Source organism: Coturnix japonica, unplaced genomic scaffold (assembly GCF_054131305.1).
Source record: "Coturnix japonica strain WE unplaced genomic scaffold, WE-NBRP24 Scf039, whole genome shotgun sequence".
Taxonomy (NCBI): domain Eukaryota; kingdom Metazoa; phylum Chordata; class Aves; order Galliformes; family Phasianidae; genus Coturnix; species Coturnix japonica.
The window spans coordinates 708,836-725,463 of record NW_028188942.1 but is presented as its reverse complement, the minus strand read 5'-3'; the positions used below and the strand labels follow the sequence as shown (position 1 = coordinate 725,463).

Here is a 16,628-nt window from a genome sequence, read left to right as displayed (position 1 = left end):
GCTTTGTATAAGTTATTAAATGCTTTATGTTCCCTCTGCTACATCTCTGCTTGCAGTCATTTGTGCAGTGACAAAGGTCCTCAGCTCTACATGCCCACCTCCAAGGTAGGATGGAGCACCACAGATAGCAGTGTTCCACAGCTGCCACCAGCAGCCCCAGCTCGTCCCTCCACACCTGAGGTGTGAGTGGCTGTGAGAGGAATGTCTCTGTGGAAGTGCAGCTCATTCCTCCCCTCTGATGGGGGCAGAAGGCATCTGCATTTCCTTCATGGCTCTTATTTCCTGTGTTACTGTGGGAAATGAGCTCAGCCACTGTGCCTCCCTACTATGGCAAGCTCTGCAGCTCTGCCACTGTCTTTATACTCAGCTGTTCCTGTGTGTAATGCTCCACACTTGGACCCTGCAGAGCCCAAAGGCCTCCTTGGCTGCTGTTACTCACCTGGACATTGAGGGTGCTGTGTCTCCAGTCTGTACCTGCTTCCAGGTGGCACTTGCAAGACACTGCGAGTCCACCTGGTTGGAACTGCAGTCAACAAACACAAATGTGAAAGAAATAAGAAAGGATTCTTTCATTTCACAGGCTTTCATCTCCATTGAAAGATGTTCTGCTGTGCAACACAGCTGGGAGCATTTCATATGTGCAAAAAAGGGGGATAGGCCCTGGCTGTGCCGGGCCCCCTTCCGGCCCAGGCCCCAAAGCAGCCCCGACTGTGCTGGGTTCCCCTCTCACCTGGGCCCTGCAGTGGCCTCAGCTGTGCCTGGTCCCCCTCTGCTCTGGGCCCTGAGCTGGCCCCAGCTGTGCCTGGTCCTCCTCCATCCTGGGCCCCAAGGCCCTGCCTCTGCCTGCTCCCCCTCTGCTCTGGGCCCTGAGCTGGCCCTAACTGTGCCAGGCCCCCCTCTGGCACAGGCCCTGCCTCAAGCCCCGCCCCCTGTGGGCAGCAGTGCTAGTGCCTGTTGGTTTTGCTCTCTTCCCTCTTCTTTCCCTGTTCTCTTCACAAATGCTTTCAGATCCCCCAGGATGACGTGCACTGACACTGCTGCCTTCTTCCTGCACAAACTTTCTGGGCAGCTCAGCTTTTTCTACAGAGCAGCGTGCCTTTGGAAGTGCTTGGAGGATGTAAACTAACAGCAAGAGAACACTGAGCTCTTCTGGGTCTTTCTAGGCATGGCAAAGAGACAGGAGAGAGTGCTCAGCCTTGAGTGGTTGCTTGTATGCAGAAATCACAGTTGTCAACATCTGTGCTGTTTTGCTGTAGGCAGTAGTGTGTGACAAGAAGCCTACAATTATCAATTTAGTGAACGTAATTAATTGTAACAGTTCCCCTTTCTTCTTCCCTTGACACTTGGGTTATGGAGTTCTATGCTATGTGCCGGTGTAATACCTCTGAGCCACAGCACTGTTGCGTTTAGCAAAGCTCATGGCAACAGGCTTTGGCCAACCTCAGAGCTACGTAGATGATGAGAAGATATCCGATGATAGGAGAGAAAATGAACAAGCTCCAAGGTAAGTGTTGTTTTTTCCTTCTAGTCAGCACGCCATCGCTAAATCTTCCATGCTATCACTTTTATCGTGACAGTGATGATCCCTTAACCTCACACCTTTAGCACAGCACTTTCTGTGGAGATTCCCACCAGTGACAAAGTATTAGTGCCGCTTTTCTGCCTGTTTCTTTTTTGTCTGTATTTTCCAGAATGTGGGTATTTCTTTCATTGCCCACAAACACTGCCCAGTGCAGGAGGAGGCAGGGACAAGAGTCAGGAGCAAGGGCAGAATAGTTTCTCTGTTAGTGAATGGAATGCCATTGTTTTCTGCATATGGACTTGCCATAGTGCTTCTTACAAGGCCTAACAGTGGGATGAAATGTGCCCTGAAGCAGTTGTGCTTGCAGGAAGGCAAAAGAGAATTGCAAATAATGCTAAGGGGGGCCAGTAAGATGATCAGAGGGCTGGAGCACCTTTCCTGTGAGGACAGGTTGAGGGAACTGGGCTTGTTGTGCTTGGAAAAGAGAAGGCTCCAGGGAAACCTCACTTTGGCCTTCTAGTATTTGAAAGGAGCATATAAACAGGCAGGGGAATGGCTGTTTACAAGGGTGGATAGTGATAGGACAAGGGGAATGGTTTTAAAGTGATACGGGGACGTTTAGGTTGGATATTAGGTTGATGTTTTTCACACAGAGGGTGGTGACACACTGGAACAGGTTGCCCAGGGAGGTTGTGGATGCTCCATCCCTGGACAGATTTCAGGCCAGGCTGGATGTGGCTCTGGGCAGCCTGGTCTGCTGGTTGGAGACCCTGCACACTGTGGTCCTTTTCAACCAAGGCTATTCTATGAGTCTATGGCTGTTTTTAACACCAAAATGCAACTTGGCTTGTAATTGTTTCTAAAATGATCTGGTTTGTCCTGTTTGGAATGTGATATTTCTACAGCAGAAGGATGCAGAAGTGAAAAGGCTCGAAACACTACTGAAGGAAATTGCCGAATGTCAGGACAACCTCGAGGAAGCAAATGAATCCATAAGAAAACCATCGAGATGAATTATTTCCTATGGCCAGACCGCGGGGGGGCAACGAGGCGGCCGCCACCCACCCCCCATCTCCGTCCCCTTCATCCAACACGAAGGGGGTGATGATGGCGGGGGGCCGAGCCCCTTCTCACACCAACTGGCTTTCGGGTTCCCCCCCCAGCGTTTCCCACATGGTGTCGAACATGCGGCGTCGCCTGGAGGCGTCCCAAGGGGGGGGGAGGGTCGCAATTGAGCCGCTACGGGTAAAGGAAGGGGGGGCAAAGAGGAGTTGGAGACACCCCCCACCACCAGGGGCCTTAGGAGCTGAATAGGGCATTGACCGGGAGGAGTGGGGGGGGGGGGGGGGAAGCGGGAGGGGCACAGGGTGAGCCTTAATTCTGCTCCCCCCGACTCCAACCGCACCGATCAGCCCTGAGCCCCCCCCCCATCTGCAGCAGCAGCGCCAGGATGTGGAGGCGATGAGTGGGGGTCGCGTTGTCGGGCTCCAAACGGAGGCAAAGCCGTAACCCCCCTCCGGGGCTCCCCATCATGCCAAAGCCCTCCCGTAACCCCCCCAGGCTCCGGGCGGCCAAACGCCGCAGGTAGCGGCTGCACGCTTTGGGCCGGGGGGGGCCGGGCGCCTGAGCCAATACTCTCAGGTATCCCTGCAGCCCCCCTTCGTTTTGGGTGGTGGTGGGGGGGCGCCCACGGGGGTACACGAGCAGCAGCAGCAGCAGCTCCACCTGTAGGGGGGGGACACACAGCCCTCCGTGGAGACACAGCTGACACGTCCCCACCCCTCTGAGGACACCCCCCCCCCTCCCCGGGATCGCCTTCCTCCGGCTCTGTAGGCCGTAGGAACCAAAGCAAGGGCGGAACGCCAGTGAAGCGGATCGCGTTTCCCAGGGGACTCATTTCCGCAGAGCACGCGTTCCCTCCGGGGGAGCGGGTTACGGCACGGAACCATTGCGGATAATGGGGGGATGGGGGAGTGGAGACCGGAGAGGCCTGACCTGGTTGCGTGGGGCGGAGGGGGGGGAACGGCAGAGGGAGCGGAAGAGGTTTGTGGGCTGAGGGCCGCCAACAGCCGCCCCCAAGGCCCCAGCATGGTTTAAGGGGGTATTTTGGGGCTAAGGGGTGGATTTGGCGTCCATAGGGTGGGTTTTGGGTGTATTTGGGGGCTGAGGGGTGGATTTGGGGTCCATAGGGTGGGTTTGGGGGGTATCTGGGGGTTATGGGGTGGCCTTTGGGGGTTTTAAGGTGGGCTTGGGGGGGGTTTTGGGGGCTGTGGGGTGGGATTAGGGTGCAGTGGGGTGGGTTTGGGGTCTATAGGGTGGGTTGGGGGAGGTATTTGGAGTCAGTGGGGGCACTCTAAGACCCCAGTTTAATGGGGGGGTGGGGGGGTCTCTTTGGAACCAAATTGGGTTGAAGGGGAAGGGGCGTGGGGGGCAATCTTTATGCCTATGGTGCCCCCTAGTGGTCACCCACAGCCACGACAGGGGAACTTTGTGTCCTTCCGTGCAGGGAGGCAGAGCTTAGGGGCGGGCCCATATGAGTGTATATGGCCCGGCCCCCTCCCATCATCAGCGCTTCCTGCCCTGGGGCTGCGCCGCACCCAACGCTGCGTTCCGGGTTTCTATATAAAGGGTGTGTGTGTGTGTGTTATTAATGAGTATATATTGAAGGGGGGGGGGGTGGGCTTTATTTTGGGGAGTTGGTAAGGGAGGAGAGGGCAGTGAGCAGCGTGACGCAGTGCAACAGCAATCCTTGCTGCTCTCTCTGCTTGTTTGCTCACAGGCATGTTTTCATGCTGCATGAAGGCTTTCTAAAGCTGTTAGCAGGGTCACTTGGGATAGGAGGAGGGGAAACAGTTTCAGGCAGAAAGAGGGAAGATTGGCTTTGGATGGGAGGAAGAAGGATTTGGCTGGAGGGTGGTGAGGCACTGGGATGTCTTGCCCAGAGAGGTGGTGGGTGCCCAGACAGGCTTTCAAGGCCAGGCTGGACCAGGCTCAGAGCAACCTCATCTGGAGGTAGGTGTCCCTGTTCCCCGCAGGGCGGTGGGACCGGGTGCCCTTTTGGGGTTCCTTCCTGCTCCAATTGTTCCATGATTCTCTCATACAAAGGCGGCCACCGCATCCCAGACGGCAACTCGCTCTGGAGATTAAAATAAAAGCAGGTCACACTCTGCATCTGCTGCTTCCTGGCACCCCTCCCACTGCTGGGCAGGATGGAGGTGGCAGATGGAAAGTGCCATTTCCATCCCAAGACTGGCTGCAGCACCGCTCCCTTGGTGGCTGTGGGCACATGTACCTTCAGTGTCACTGCATGTCTGTCCAGAGGCAGTTCCCACCCTGGGGCCGTTCTTGCTCATCCTGGGTTGCTCCTTGTTGGTGCCAGCCATGCTGGAGCTCATCCTTCAGATGTGTCTGCTCTGTACCAGATGCTCCTTCAGGATGCAGGACCCTCATCTGTGCTCTGCCTTCAACCCCCCTCCTGGGTGGCCGTGACTCCAACCCCAATGGCTTCTTTATAGGTCAACGTGGGATCCCAGACTCCAACCCCAATGGCTTCCAAGGCCAACATGGGCTCCCATCATGGCCTGGTGAGACACGGCAACAGCTGAACGCAGAGCTCACGAGGTACGAAGGGGAACTGAAGGCTGTGATGAAGAAGCTGAAGGAGGAATATGGCGACGTCGTGACCTTAAAGGGCCGAAGCTATGAGGAAAAGATGAGGAGGAACCGGGGGGAGATGCTCTACAGGCTGCAGCAGGGCAGGAGAGCTGCTGCCATGGGGGGCATCAAGCAGCCAAAGGTGGGAAGGTGCTGAGGTGGAGTTTGGAAGCCCCACGGCTTAATTTGGGGTCTGGTTTTGGGTTCATTTTGCATCATTTTGGGCCTGTTTATTTAGGGTTTGGATTTTGGGTTCTTTTTTAGGCCCACAATGTGTCAGTTCTGTGCGTTGAGGCTGAAGGGGGAAGTGGGGGGTTGGGGATGGGATGGAGGGGTTAATTGGTTCCTATAAATGGAAGGGAAGGATTTGGGGCCATCAATGAAGGGGTTCGTTGGTTCCTATAAATGGAAGGGATGGATTTGGGGTGGTGGATGAAGGTTCATTGGTGATGGGTTTGGGGTCATGGGTGGAGGTACATTGGAGATGGATTTGGGGCTGTGGATAAAGGGGTTCATTGGTTCCTCTAAATGGAGGGATGAATTTGGGGCTGTGAATAAAGGTTCATTGGAGATGGATCTGGGGCCATGGATGTATCAGAGTATCACAGTCTCATGCGGGTTGGAAGGGACCTTAGAGATCATCGAGTCCAACCCCCAGGATTTGAGCCTCCTGTGTAGCAGAGCGGCACTTCTACCACTTGCGACACAGGGGGGATTTGAACCCGGGCCTCTGGTGTTGCAAAGTGGCGTCCTTAACCACTGTGCCACCGGAGGCACACAATGTAGCTTCATTGGTTCCTAGAAATGGAAGGGGGGGATTTGGGGCCGTGGATGGAGGGGTTGATTGGTGATGGATTTGGGGATGGGGGCAGGGGAAGGGATTCATGATGTGGCTGCAGCTTTCTATAATGCATCATTTGGAGCCTTTTGAATGCTCTCTACTACCTGATCAACAACACCACCAGGCAGTACAGCTTTGTGGCATCTCCTTTAAAAAAAGGGGCTTTGGAAGCTGATCTATGACCAGTCCTATAAGCTGTGGCCATGGTGAAGCCAAGGAAATCAAGACAGGAATGTGACACGCCAATGAGTTCTGTTCCCTTTATTGCAGCACTGGGTGCGTGGGGATCACTGCAGCGACTACCCATTGATAGGCATAGCCTATACATGGTCATTAATCCCAATGACATGGGCAGAGATTCCAAGCATTAATGACCATCTCTGGTGGTGGTGGGATGAAGGCTAATAGCCATTCTCACTATAAATGCCCAACTCTCTAAGGGGGGGTGCCCAAACTGGTTCCTGTTGATGCTACGTCCAGCTGAGGCATCTGTTCTGCCATCTTATCTTCAACACCAGCACATCTGCAATCTTATTTTCAACAGCAGCACATCTGTCCAATCTTCCCTTGAAAGCAAACTCTGCGGCCCACTCCCAGTTCTGTTCCTGAGCTGACATTTACTCCAGCGCCTTTGTCCTTCAGGTTGGATCTGCTTAAGTTGTGCATGATTCACAACCCTAACTCTGACCCAAACGCCATCCCAAACCCTAAACCAAAACCGAACCCTAATCCAAGGCCGAAGCCTAACCCAAACCCAACCCTACCCTAATCCAGTGCCAAAGCCTAACCATAAACCAACACAGACACAAACCCAAACTCAACATAGACACAAACCCAAACCCCAAACCTAAAACCAACTGTACCCCTAACCCAAACCCAGCATAGATACAAACGCAAACCACAAATCTAAAACAAACCCTACCCCAAACTGAAACCCCAAAACCAACATAGACACAAACCCAAACCCCAAAGCTAAACCCAACCCTACCCTGAACCCTAATCCAAATCTAAAACCAACCCTACCCTGAAGCCAAATCCAAATCGAAAACCAACCCTACCCCAAACCCCAAACCTAAAACCTAAAAGCAAGCCTACCCCAAACCCAACATAGACACAAACCCAAATCCCAAACCTAAAACCAACCCTACCCTGAACCCTAATCCAAATCTAAAACCAACCCTGCCCCAAACCCAAATCCAAATCTAAAACCAACCCTACCCCAAACCAAAAACCCAAACCCAAAACCAACCCTACCCCAAACCCAAACCCCAAACGTAAAACCAACCATATCCCAAACCCAAACCCCAAACCTAAAACCAACCCTGCCCCAAACGCAAACCCCAAAGCTAAAACCACAGCTACCCCAAACTGAACACAGACACAAACCCAAACCCCAAACCTAAAACCAACCCTACCCCAAACCCAACATAGACACAAACCCAAACCCCAAACCTAAAACCAACCTTACCCTGAACCCTAATCCAAATCTAAAACCAACCCTACCCCAAGCCCAAACCCCAAACCTAAAAGCAACCCTACCCCAAACCCAACATAGACACAAACCCAAACCCCAAAGCTAAAAGCAGCCCTACCCCAAACTGAACACAGACACAAACCCAAACCCCAAACCTAAAACCAATCCTATCCCAAACCGAACATAGACACAAACCCTAATCCAAATCTAAAACCAACCCTACCCCAAACCCAAACCCCAAACCTAAAACCAACCCTACCCCAAACCCAACCCAAAACCAACCCTACCCCAAACCCAAACCCCAAACCTAAAACCAACCCTGCCCCAAATGCAAACCCCAAAGCTAAAACCACAGCTACCCCAAACTGAACACAGACACAAACCCAAACCCCAAACCTAAAACCAATCCTATCCCAAACCGAACATAGACACAAACCCTAATCCAAATCTAAAACCAACCCTACCCCAAACCCAAACCCCAAACCTAAAACCAACCCTACCCCAAACCCAACCCAAAACCAACCCTACCCCAAACCCAAACCCCAAACCTAAAACCAACCCTGCCCCAAATGCAAACCCCAAAGCTAAAACCACAGCTACCCCAAACTGAACACAGACACAAACCCAAACCCCAAACCTAAAACCAACCCTACCCCAAACCCAACCCAAAACCAACCCTACCCCAAACCCAAACCCCAAACCTAAAACCAACCCTATCCCAAACGCAAACCCCAAACCTAAAACCAACCCTGCCCCAAACCCAAACCCCAAACCTAAACCCAATATAGACACAAAACCAAACCCCAAAGCTAAAACCAACCCTACCCCAAACCCAAACCCCAAACCTAAAACCAACCCTACTCCAAACCCAAACCAAAACCAACCCTACCCCAAACCCAAACCCCAAACCTAAAACCAACCCTACCCTGAACCCAAACCCCAAACCTAAAACCAATCCTATCCCAAACCCAAACCCCAAACCTAAAACCAACCCTGCCCCAAACCCAAACCCCAAAGCTAAAACCACAGCTACCCCAAACCCAAACCCCAAACCTAAACCCAACATAGACACAAAACCAAACTCCAAAGCTAAAACCAACCCTACCCCAAACCCAATCCTCAAACCCAAACCCAACATAGACACAAACCCACTGTGACCTTCAAGGACCCTCCTGTGCTGGTGTGTCACAATGACACTCTGACCTCATAGAAGCAACCCAGGGTGGGGCAGGGGCAGTGGGGCAGCACGGAACCCACCGGCCCCATTCTGCAATTGGTTCAGGTCCTGCAAGGAGCTGTGTGAGCGGTGCAGCAATGCGGGCCCAATTTGCCAGCGGAACATTAACAGCGCTGCAGTGTCTGAAGCTGCTGCAGGAGCAGAAGCAGGTGAGCAATGAATGGACGAGCAGCATTGGGTTGAGCTGCAGCTGGATGGAGGGCAACCTGCACAAGGCATGGCAGCACTGGGTTGAGCTGCAACTGGAGGGCACCCTGCACATAGCATGGCAGCATTGGGTTGAGCTGCTGCTGGATGTGTCATGTCACTCACATATACAAGAAGGGGAGCAGGGAGGACCCGGGGAACTACAGGCCGGTGAGTCTCACCTCCGTGCCTGGGAATATCATGGAACAGATCGTCCTGGACAACATGCTCCATTACATAAAGAATGAGCATGTGATCCGAGACAGCCAGCATGGCTTCACCATGGGAAGGTCATGCTTAACTAATCTTGTGGCCTTCTATGATGGAGTGACGGTGTTGGTGGACGAAGGGAAGGTGACTGATGTCATTTACCTGGACCTGAGCAAGGCCTTTGGCATGGTCCCCCATCACATCCTCATCTCCAAATTGGAGGGAAGTGGATGTGATGGGTGGACAACTCGATGGATAAGCAATTGGTTGAAAGGCCGCAGACAGAGGGTGGTGGTCAATGGCTCTATGTCCAGGTGGAGGCCAGTAACGAGCGGTGTCCCTCAAGGGTCTGTCTTGGGACCGGTGCTCTTTAACATCTTTATTAATGACATCGATGGGGGAATGGAGTGCACCCTCAGCAAGTTTGCTGACGACACCAAGCTGAGTGGTGCGGTCGATACGTTGGAAGGAAGGGGTGCCATTCAGAGGGACCTCAACAGACTAGAAAGCTGGGCTTGTGTGAATCTAATGAGGATCAACACGGCAAAGTGCAAGGTTTTGCACATGGGCCGGAAGAACCCCAGGCACCTGTACAGGCTGGGAGGAGATGTCCTTGAGAGCAGCTCGGCTGAGAAGGACCTGGGGGTCCTGATGGACAAGAGACTTAACATGAGCCAGCAGTGCACTCTGGCAGCTCGGAAAGCAAATGGGATCCTGGGCTCCATCAGGAGAGGGGTGGTCAGCAGGGATAGGGATTGTCCCTCTCTACTCAGCTCTTGTGAGGCCCCATCTGGAGTACTGTGTCCAGGTGTGGAGCCCTCAGTACAAGAAAGACATAGAGATTTTGGAAAGGGTCCAGAGGAGGGCCATCAAGGAGCAGCTCGGCAGAAAAAGACCTAGGGGTCCTGATAGATGAGAAACTTAACATGAGCCAGCAGTGCGCTCTGGCAGCCCGGAGAGCAAATGGGATCCTGGGCTCCATCAGGAGAGGGGTGGTCAGCAGGGATAGGGAGGTGATCGTCCCTCTCTACTCTGCTCTTGTGAGGCCCCATCTGGAGTACTGTGTCCAGGTGTGGAGCCCTCAGTACAAAAAAGATATGGAGATATTGGAAAGGGTCCAGAGGAGGGCCACAAAGATGATCAGGGGGCTGGAGCACCTCCCCTATGAGGACAGGCTGAGGGAGTTGGGTTTGTTCAGCCTGGAGAAGAGAAGGTTATGGGGCGACCTCATTGCAGCCTTTCAATACCTGAAGGGAACTTACTCCCAGGAAGGGAGTAAACTCTTCGAAAGGGCTGATAATAGCAGGACTAGGGGAAATGGTTTTAAGTTGAAGGAGGGAAGATTTAGGTTGGATGTTAGGGGAAAGTTCTTTACTAGAAGAGTGGTTAGGTCCTGGAACAGGCTGCCCAGTGAGGTTGTGGATGCCCCGTCCTTGGAGGTGTTCAAGGCCAGGTTGGACGGGGCCCTGGGCAACCTGATCTAGTAGAGGTGTATGTTTGGTGGCCCTGCTAGGCAGGGGGGTTGGAACTACATGATCCTTGAGGTCCCTTCCAACCCGGGTAATTCTGTGATTCTGTGATTCTGTGATTCTGTGATTCCCTGGTTCTTAATGACCTTCAAGGACTCTTCCATCACAAACCATGCTTTGCGTCTGTGACCTTCAAGGACCCTCCAGTGCTGGTGTGTCACAATGACACTCTGACCTCATAGAAGCCACCCAGGGTGGGGCAGGGGCAGTGGGGCAGCACGGAACCCACCGGCCCCATTCTGCAATTGGCTCAGGTCCTGCAAGGAGCTGTGTGAGCAGTGCAGCAATGCGGGCCCAATTTGCCAGCGGAACATTAACAGCGCTGCAGTGTCTGAAGCTGCTGCAGGAGCAGAAGCAGGTGAGCAATGAATGGACGAGCAGCATTGGGTTGAGCTGCAGCTGGATGGAGGGCAACCTGCACATGGCATAGCAGTACTGGGTTGAGCTGCAACTGGAGGGCACCCTGCACATCGCATGGCAGCATTGGGTTAAGCAGCAAAGGGAGGGCAACCTGCTCAAGTCATGGCAGCATTGGGTTGACCTTCATCTGGAGACAGATAACTGGGGTAGAAATGTCTTTATTTTGTAGAGGAAAACAGGAATTCTTGAAACACTGGATTCTCTTATCCAACAAACCAACATTCAGTAAAGAAAATATCTTCTTTGGGGATGAAAACCATTATTTGGTTTAGAAAATGCAATTTTTAGGGATGAAAATAATTTTATTTGGTAAGAAAAATGTATTTTTGCAAGGATAAAGAGTGATACTCAAAAACGAACTTTTTATTTCTTTCAGAGATAAGTACAGCTATTGGTGTCAAAGTTCTCTATATCTTGACAGAAATCGATATTTCGGGTGGAAATGTCCTTATTTTGTAGAGGAATACAGGAATTCTGGAAACAATCTACCATGTTATGCTCCAAAGCATAATTTTGTAGAGATAATGTCTTCCTTTGGGTATGAAAACCAGTATTTTCATTAGAAAATGCTATTTTTAGGAATGAAAAGAATTATTTTGGCAAGAAAATGAAATTTTTGCAAGGATAATTAGTGATACATATGAGATTCCTTTATATTTCTGAGATAAGAAAGGATATTAGTGTGAAAGTTTTCTACATTATGACACAACTTGATATTTCTGGTGGGAATGTCCTTATTTTGTAGAGGAATTTGGGAATTGTAGAAACACCGTATTCTATTTTGCTCCAAAGCATCATTCTGTAGGGAAAATTTCTTCTTTTGGCGATGAAAAGCAGATGTGGTTAAGAATATGCTATTCTTGGGAATGAAAAGCATTTTCTTAGGTAAGAAAAAATTTTTGCCAGAATACGAAGTGATAATTAAGAGAGGAATCCTTATATCTGGAAGAAGTGGCGATATTCCTGTGTAAATTTTAAAATTTTTTACAGAAATTGTCATTTTGGGTGGAAATGTCCATAGTTTGTAGAGGAAAACGGGTATTCTGGTAGAAATGCATCCTATAATGCTACAGTGCATCATTTTCTAGAGAAAATATCTTCTTTTGGTTATGAAAACAGGTATTAGGTTTAGAAAATGCTATTTTTAGTGAAGAAAATTCATATTTTCAGAAGAAACTCAAATATTTGCCAGGATAAATGGTGATGCTTTAGAGAGAACTTATTATTTCTGGTCTATGTAGTGAAAGTCGTGTGTAAATTTCAAAAATTAGAACAGAAATTGATCTTTAGGGGGGAAGTGTCCTTATTTGAAAGAGGAATTCCGGTATTCTGTAAACAGTGTATCATATTATGCTGCAAATATTCATTTTTTAGAGGAACTGTCTTCTTTTGAGGATGAAACCCAGTATTTTGGGGAGAAAATGATATTTTTAGGGCTGAAAAGCATTGTATTTGTTAAGAAAAATGTATTTTTGCAAGGATAAGAAGTGATACTCAAGAATGTACCTTTTTTTTTTTTTTCTGGGATAAGTACTGCTATTATTGTCAAAGTTCTCTAAATCTTGACAGAAATTGATATTTTGGGTGGAAATGTCCTTATTTTGTAGAGGAATACAGGAATTCATGAAACACTGTATTCTATTATGCTCCAAAGGAACATTCTGTAGAGATAATGTCTACCTTTGGGGATGAAAACCAGTATTTTGTTTAGAAAATGCTATTTTTAGGAATGAAAAGCATTAGTTTGGTAAGAAAATGAAATATTTGAAAGGATAATTAGTGATACTTATGAGATTCCTTTTTATTTCTGAGATAAGCAAGGATATTAGTGTGAAAGTTTTCTACATTATGACACAACTTGATATTTCTGGTGGGAATGTCCTTATTTTGTAGAGGAATTTGGGAATTCTTGAATCACTGTATTCTATTAGGCTCCAAAGCATCATTCTGTTGGGATAAAGTCTTTGTGTATGAAAACCAGTGTTTTGTTTAGAAATGCTATTTTTAGGAATGAAATGCTTTATTTTTGAAAGAAAATGAAATTTTTGCAAGGATAATTAGTGATACTTCAGTGATAACTTTTTATTTCTGGTATGTGTAGTGATATTCGTGTGAAAATTTTTAATGTTTTGACAGAAATTGATATTTCGGGTGGAACTGTCCTTATTTTGTAGAGTAAAACTGGTGTTCTGGAAACAATGTGTCATATTATGCTCCTAAGTATCATTTAGTAGAGAGAATATCTTCTTTTGGGAATTAAAAACCATATGTTGTTTAGAACATACTATTCTCAGGAATGAAAAGCATTTTCTTAGGTAAGAAAAATGTATTTTTGCCAGAATACGGAGTGATACTTAAGAGAGAACTTCTTATTTCTGGAAGAAGTGGTGATATTCATGTGTAAATGGTAAAAATTTTAACAGAAACTGTCATTTTGGGTGGAAATGTCCATAATTTGTAGAGGAAAACGGGTATTCTGGTAGAAATGCATCCTATAATGCTACAGTGCATCATTTTCTAGAGAAAATATCTTCTTTTGGTTATGAAAACAGGTATTAGGTTTAGAAAATGCTATTTTTAGTGAAGAAAATTCATATTTTCGAAAGAAACTCAAATATTTGCCAGGATAAATGGTGATGCTTTAGAGAGAACTTATTATTTCTGGTCTATGTAGTGAAAGTCGTGTGTAAATTTCAAAAATTAGAACAGAAATTGATCTTTAGGGGGGAAGTGTCCTTATTTGAAAGAGGAATTCCGGTATTCTGTAAACAATGTATCAAATTATGCTGCAAATATTCATTTTTTAGAGGAACTGTCTTCTTTTGAGGATGAAACCCAGTATTTTGGGGAGAAAATGATATTTTTAGGGCTGAAAAGCATTGTATTTGTTAAGAAAAATGTATTTTTGCAAGGATAAGAAGTGATACTCAAGAATGTACCTTTTATTTTTTTTCTGGGATAAGTACTGCTATTATTGTCAAAGTTCTCTAAATCTTGACAGAAATTGATATTTTGGGTGGAAATGTCCTTATTTTGTAGAGGAATACAGGAATTCATGAAACACTGTATTCTATTATGCTCCAAAGGAACATTCTGTAGAGATAATGTCTACCTTTGGGGATGAAAACCAGTATTTTGTTTAGAAAATGCTATTTTTAGGAATGAAAAGCATTAGTTTGGTAAGAAAATGAAATATTTGAAAGGATAATTAGTGATACTTATGAGATTCCTTTTTATTTCTGAGATAAGCAAGGATATTAGTGTGAAAGTTTTCTACATTATGACACAACTTGATATTTCTGGTGGGAATGTCCTTATTTTGTAGAGGAATTTGGGAATTCTTGAATCACTGTATTCTATTAGGCTCCAAAGCATCATTCTGTAGGGATAAAGTCTTTCTTTGTGTATGAAAACCAGTGTTTTGTTTAGAAATGCTATTTTTAGGAATGAAATGCTTTATTTTTGAAAGAAAATGAAATTTTTGCAAGGATAATTAGTGATACTTCAGTGATAACTTTTTATTTCTGGTATGTGTAGTGATATTCGTGTGAAAATTTTTAATGTTTTGACAGAAATTGATATTTCGGGTGGAACTGTCCTTATTTTGTAGAGTAAAACTGGTGTTCTGGAAACAATGTGTCATATTATGCTCCTAAGTATCATTTAGTAGAGAGAATATCTTCTTTTGGGAATTAAAAACCATATGTTGTTTAGAACATACTATTCTCAGGAATGAAAAGCATTTTCTTAGGTAAGAAAAATGTATTTTTGCCAGAATACGGAGTGATACTTAAGAGAGAACTTCTTATTTCTGGAAGAAGTGGTGATATTCATGTGTAAATGGTAAAAATTTTAACAGAAACTGTCATTTTGGGTGGAAATGTCCATAATTTGTAGAGGAAAACGGGTATTCTGGTAGAAATGCATCCTATAATGCTACAGTGCATCATTTTCTAGAGAAAATATCTTCTTTTGGTTATGAAAACAGGTATTAGGTTTAGAAAATGCTATTTTTAGTGAAGAAAATTCATATTTTCAAAAGAAACTCAAATATTTGCCAGGATAAATGGTGATGCTTTAGAGAGAACTTATTATTTCTGGTCTATGTAGTGAAAGTCGTGTGTAAATTTCAAAAATTAGAACAGAAATTGATCTTTAGGGGGGAAGTGTCCTTATTTGAAAGAGGAATTCCGGTATTCTGTAAACAATGTATCAAATTATGCTGCAAATATTCATTTTTTAGAGGAACTGTCTTCTTTTGAGGATGAAACCCAGTATTTTGGGGAGAAAATGATATTTTTAGGGCTGAAAAGCATTGTATATGTTAAGAAAAATGTATTTTTGCAAGGATAAGAAGTGATACTCAAGAATGTACCTTTTATTTTTTTTCTGGGATAAGTACTGCTATTATTGTCAAAGTTCTCTAAATCTTGACAGAAATTGATATTTTGGGTGGAAATGTCCTTATTTTGTAGAGGAATACAGGAATTCATGAAACACTGTATTCTATTATGCTCCAAAGGAACATTCTGTAGAGATAATGTCTACCTTTGGGGATGAAAACCAGTATTTTGTTTAGAAAATGCTATTTTTAGGAATGAAAAGCATTAGTTTGGTAAGAAAATGAAATATTTGAAAGGATAATTAGTGATACTTATGAGATTCCTTTTTATTTCTGAGATAAGCAAGGATATTAGTGTGAAAGTTTTCTACATTATGACACAACTTGATATTTTTGGTGGGAATGTCCTTATTTTGTAGAGGAATTTGGGAATTCTTGAATCACTGTATTCTATTAGGCTCCAAAGCATCATTCTGTAGGGATAAAGTCTTTCTTTGTGTATGAAAACCAGTGTTTTGTTTAGAAATGCTATTTTTAGGAATGAAATGCTTTATTTTTGAAAGAAAATGAAATTTTTGCAAGGATAATTAGTGATACTTCAGTGATAACTTTTTATTTCTGGTATGTGTAGTGATATTCGTGTGAAAATTTTTAATGTTTTGACAGAAATTGATATTTCGGGTGGAACTGTCCTTATTTTGTAGAGTAAAACTGGTGTTCTGGAAACAATGTGTCATATTATGCTCCTAAGTATCATTTAGTAGAGAGAATATCTTCTTTTGGGAATTAAAAACCATATGTTGTTTAGAACATACTATTCTCAGGAATGAAAAGCATTTTCTTAGGTAAGAAAAATGTATTTTTGCCAGAATACGGAGTGATACTTAAGAGAGAACTTCTTATTTCTGGAAGAAGTGGTGATATTCATGTGTAAATGGTAAAAATTTTAACAGAAACTGTCATTTTGGGTGGAAATGTCCATAATTTGTAGAGGAAAATGGGTATTCTGGTAGAAATGCATCCTATAATGCTACAGTGCATCATTTTCTAGAGAAAATATCTTCTTTTGGTTATGAAAACAGGTATTAGGTTTAGAAAATGCTATTTTTAGTGAAGAAAATTCATATTTTCAAAAGAAACTCAAATATTTGCCAGGATAAATGGTGATGCTTTAGAGAGAACTTATTATTTCTGGTCTATGTAGTGAAAGTCG

The 16,628-nt window shown here is 46.0% G+C and overlaps 1 long non-coding RNA gene across 1 annotated transcript; it reads left to right on the top strand.

Annotated features, from left to right (window-relative positions):
- Positions 1 to 4,023: 4,023 nt before the first annotated feature.
- Positions 4,024 to 11,618, top strand: LOC146753125 (uncharacterized). The gene is made up of 3 exons (XR_014940143.1): positions 4,024 to 4,151; positions 5,038 to 8,877; positions 10,908 to 11,618. It is a non-coding gene; the product is annotated as an uncharacterized LOC146753125 (long non-coding RNA).
- Positions 11,619 to 16,628: the final 5,010 nt, after the last annotated feature.